Source organism: Bison bison, unplaced genomic scaffold, assembly GCF_000754665.1.
Source record: "Bison bison bison isolate TAMUID 2011002044 unplaced genomic scaffold, Bison_UMD1.0 scf7180017864142, whole genome shotgun sequence".
Lineage (NCBI taxonomy): Eukaryota > Metazoa > Chordata > Mammalia > Artiodactyla > Bovidae > Bison > Bison bison.
Window position 1 is genome coordinate 2,245,613 of NW_011494714.1, and position 5,139 is coordinate 2,250,751.

At 45.9% G+C, this 5,139-nt stretch overlaps 1 pseudogene; it reads right to left on the reverse strand.

Moving 5' to 3' along the window:
- Nucleotides 1-2,331: 2,331 nt before the first annotated feature.
- Nucleotides 2,332-5,139, reverse strand: part of LOC104988798 — a 26,251-nt pseudogene continuing 23,443 nt past the window's right edge.

The window sequence follows — 5,139 nt, forward strand, 5'->3', positions numbered from 1 at the left end:
GTAAGGGAATCCCAGAAAAACATTTCCATCTGCTTCACTGACTATGCTAAAGCCTTTCACTGTGTGTACCACAACAAACTGTGGGAAATTCTTAAGGAAATAGGAATAGCAGATCACCTTACCTTTCTCCTAACACGTCTCTAGGTAGGTCAAAAAGCAGCATTTAGAATCAGACACGGAACAACTAAAAGATTTAAAACTGGGAAAGGAGAATGACAAGATATACATTGTCATTCTGGTTATTTAACTTATATGTAGGATACATCATTCAATATGCTGGTCTGGATAAATCCCAAGCTGGAATCAAGATTGCTGGGAGAAGTATCAACATCCATAGATGTGAAGATGACACTTCCCTAACAGCAGAAAATAAAAAAGGAGCTAAAGAACCTCTTGATGAGGAGAGGAGATGAAAAAACTAGCTTAAACTCAACATTCAAAAATCTATTCACAAAAAGATACTCAACATTCATGGCATCCAGTCCCACCACGTCATGCCTTATAGATGAGGGAAAAGTGGAAACAGTGGCAGATTTTATTTTGGGGGGCTCCAAAATCACTATGGACCTTGACTGCAGCCACAAAATTAAAACACACTTGCTCCTTGGAGAGCTTCCCTTGTGGCTCAGATGATAAAGCGTCTGCCTGCAATATGGGAGACCTGGGTTCAGTCCCTGGGTTGGGAAGATCTCCTGGAGAAGAAAATGGCAACCTACTCCAATACTCTTGGCTGGAGAATCCCACGGACAGAGGAGCCTGGTAGGCAACAGTCCACGGGGTCGCAAAGAGTCAGACACGACTGAGTGAGTGCTTTGCTTTTGCATTTTTGCTCCTTGGAAGGAAGAAAGGCTATGAAAAACCTGCACAGTGTATTAAAAAGCAGAGACTCACTTTGCTACAGAGGTCTGTAGTGTCAAAGCTATGGTTTTTCCAGTAATCAGGTACAGATGTGATATCTGGATCATAAGAAATGGTGAATGCCAAAGAATTGAGCTTTTGAACTGTGGTGCTTGAGAAGATTCTTGAGAGTCCCTTATACAGCAAGGAGATCAAACCAGTCAATTGGAAAGAAAATCAACCTCTAACCACTGCTGTCTCAGCTGAGGCATCGACTGAGGGCCTCCAGCTTGAAAGAACGGATGCTTCCACTGCAAAAGTGCCTAACCATGGCAGCTCCAAGCAAACAGTTTGTAGCCCCACCCATGGAGAAGCTCAGAAAGGCTGAAGGCTCTGTGTACACTGGATCTCCTGATACATGCGTTGCATTCTCCCCAGCAGTATTGGAGGCCAAGGAAGGGGCATTCTGGGCCCTGGAGGAGGGGGATGGCTCAGGGATCCACTGGGGCCACCGCTTACCAAGTAGGACTGGAAAGGACAGAGAAGGCATGTGTGGCAGAAACCTGGTAACTGGATGTGGGACAAAAGGGAACCAGCTCTCCAAAAAGTACCTAACCTAAACTCTCCCGGAGGAAAAGACCAGTGATAAGTTCATCTGAGATGGGATGAAGGGAGTCTATTTCATTACACCTTATAATTCCTCTGAATGAGAAGGTGGTGGAGTTGGTGGGTCATCACAAACTCTTCCATGGCCTAGACTATCTCCAAGTCGCTTTCTTTGGGGCTGCCTCTCCCCAGCTTCAGTCATATACTTCTGGAGGATATTGACAATTTTGTATGCTGCTGCATCAGGGCCACAATGTAAAGCCAATCATAGGACCCCATGGCCCTGCCAGGATGGCTGATCTAGGACTGTACACGTGATCTAAGATGGGTCATTCAGAGAGAACACCTTTGAACTCTGATGTCTTCAATCTTTTCTTTCCTTATTGGAGATGTCTTCAGGATATAAAACCCTATGGCAGATAGCTTGGACTCCCTCACTAGGTGTAGAAGCCTTAAGGAAGAAAGTTTTAAGGCTATGACCATCAAAGAAGAGGGGATGAAACAGTGAGGGTGTGAAACAGAGAACTGATGACTTCTGATTTCTTGGGTCCAGTCACTGAGATCTTTGTATTTGCTCTGAGTCTTGTGTCCTGGATTCCCAGAATCATCTCAATGAGTCTCCCCTTTCCTTGAAGCCAGTTGGAGGTGGGCTCCTCTCAACTGTGATTCAGACTTTGTTCTAGATCCTTCCCAATCATTGTACACCTCCCAGAAACAGAGGCACCCATTTGTTTCAACACCATTACAAGTGAAACCCTTTATTCTTTAATGAGAATAGAGTGTGCAGACCACCAAATACAGTTCACCAGCATCCTGGCAGGAGTACCCTAAGTGTGATTTAGTGTTTGCTTGCAGCGGCCTTACCGATTCCTGAACCACTCCAAGCATTTATACTGCCTGTGCCAGGCCAATCCTGTCATTTCCTCTATCAAAGACTGAGAAATACAACCTCAGGAAGACGTCACCCAGGATCCAGGTCTCTCTAGATGTCCTCACTCTGTTCTCTTGAAAGGTTGTATAGCAGTGGCCTCTAGAATCCTGAGGGAGTCAGAGACACACACCAGTCAGCCTGAGCCCTTACCTGCGACTCCCACAAATATCCAGACCCAGCACAATTCTTGGTTTTATTTCCATCTTTTGGTAAGTATCCAGGGATTTTTTCATTAGCAGGGAATATGGGAGTTCATCCACAACCAAAAGGGCCAAGACATGAGGTTGCCATGAGGAAGGGTGTGGGGGAGAGGACTGGGAGTTGGAATGATAAACAACAAAGTCCTACTGTATAGGATAAGGAAGAATATTAAATATCCAGTCATAAACCACATGAAAACGGATAAGAAAAAGAATATACATTTCTGTATGTGTATAACTGAGTCACATTCCTGTGCAGCAGAACTCAATGCAACACTGAAGATTAGCCACAATTCAATAAAATTTTTAGAGAAGAAAAAGAGTGTCCATAGTTATCCTCTCTCCCTGTTTCTTTCCTTCTGACTCCTGCTCTTTGTTTTCTCTGCAGAGAATGCTGGTTCTCCTCCTGCGTCCCCACAATCCATACTTTATTTAAAAAAAAAAAAAAAAACATTTATTTTGTATTGGAGTATAGCTGATTAAGAATATTCTGAGTTTGAGGTGGACAGGAAATGAACTCACCCATATGTATCCATGTATCCTGGTCCCCAAAATACCCCTCCCATCCAGATTGTCATACAATCAAGCAGAGTTCCCCGTGCTACACAGTAACTCGTTGTTGGTTATCCATCTTAAATAGAGCAGTGCCCACAACACGTTCTTGAAGACTTAACTTAGGAACTCCGGGAAGCCTCTCAGCCCACACTCACCCTCTTTGGCCACTCCAGGCTTGAGTGGGTAACGTACTCTGGTTCCCCATCCCCACTGGTCAGTCCGTAGCCTTCATCACCCCGAGAAAGTCCCTAGGGCCCCAATGCAGAGCACCTTGGGATGCCATTTGCATGGAATCCAGTGCAGTTTTGCCTAGAACCAAGCAACCCTCCACATAGCTCCATGAGTTTACAGTTTTAGAATTCCTGAAATTTCCTCCCTTCCTCAAAGCCTTCTTTCAGACCATCAGCCAGCTCTGAACTCCCCTAGGGAGCTGACATGAAGCCTCCACCCTGTGCCAGGGCTGAGCAGTCACTGTGCACCCTTTATTCACCTTAGTATCCAACCTCCCCACAGAGGGGTCAGGTATCCCGACTCACAAAGGGGACACCTGGCCAGAGCTAGGGGAAGATGCATCCGAGAACTAGGGTGACCATGTAATTTATCATCCAAAGCAGGAAAATTGCAAGAAGGGAAGGGAGACTGTTAATCCCTATGGTGGGACAGCACGCTGGGAGTGTCCCCAGTCATTCTCCTTGTCACACGGCCTATTCAGTGACCGCTAGAGCTGACTTTCATGTTCATGCATGTGAGGTTTCAGATTGAACTGAAACTCTTTGAGGACTGAGGACCTGAGTGTTCCCCTCTCCTTGTGACTCCCACCATGCCAGCATGGTGTGGCATCTCCACATTTATTTCAGGATGATCAGTGTCCCAGATGGCCCTTTACTCTCAAGTGGTGCTTTTGTGGCAGGCTCTGGCCCAGCAACAGGGCTCAGCAGCATCTGCAATAGTGCAAGATGGCCTGCACAGGGTGCCCTACTCCCAGCAGCAGCCCAAGGGTGTTGGGGGCCAGAGTGAGGTACTCCGCCCATGACAAAGGTCATGAGGAAGGAGGCTCGACATACGCAAAGGCGGGATCGAGCCTCAGGAGTCCCCCTGGAACTCCTCGAGCATCTACCCCCATAACCAGAGCCTGCCTACTTTACTACTTTGTGCTCTTACCTACATCTCTGACTTTATGGGGGGCTGTCCCCCACCACCTCTTTCGGAGAAGGAGTTAACCTAGAGCTCCAGTTAATAATAATTCCTGGGCATGATAAGAGTGTTTTAACCTACAAACTCCTCTGAAGGTTCTCTAGCCTGCCTGACAGGCTCGTCCGGCCACATGTGATTGCTCACAGCCTCCCAACCGTGAGAGGCACAAGATGCTTTAAACCCTCTAAAAACAGGTTCTTTAGAGAAGTTAGAAAACTATTAGTATAAGTATAATGGGCTAATTAGAAATTGTGTTGGTGAAGGGTTTTTCATTTGTTGAGCCAATGTTTGTTGCTAAGTCTCCACATCCCCTGCCCTTACACACCTTAATGAATATATAGAAGAAATAAGTATTAACCTTTGATATTAATCACGCTAGACCTTAGGCTAAGTAAATTCTTTCCTTAACTAAAACCCACTACACCCTCACCCTGTAGGAATGTAACTTTACTTGGGTGGCGTCTGTTTTGAGAATAATCAGCCCTGGAGAAATAAGTGTCCTGATTGACTGACCGCTGTCACAAGGAGAGGGTCGTAAATTGTCAGCAGGCCCCCCTGGCCAGAAGATGATGTAACACCCCTAAGACCTCTGTATACATTTGTGTGAAGCACCTGACTTTAATAAAAGTCAGGACTGCTGTCCCCACGTGACTTTTGTATAACATCTCAGTGTATAAAAACAGACTCTGGAAAATAAAGAATTGGGATCAGTTTCTCAAAATACTGGTCTCCCCATGTCGCTCTCTCTCTCACTCTGGTTGAGTCTCCATCTGGAGCGCGGAACCCACCATGCTTACTAATTATGCCTGGGCTTCT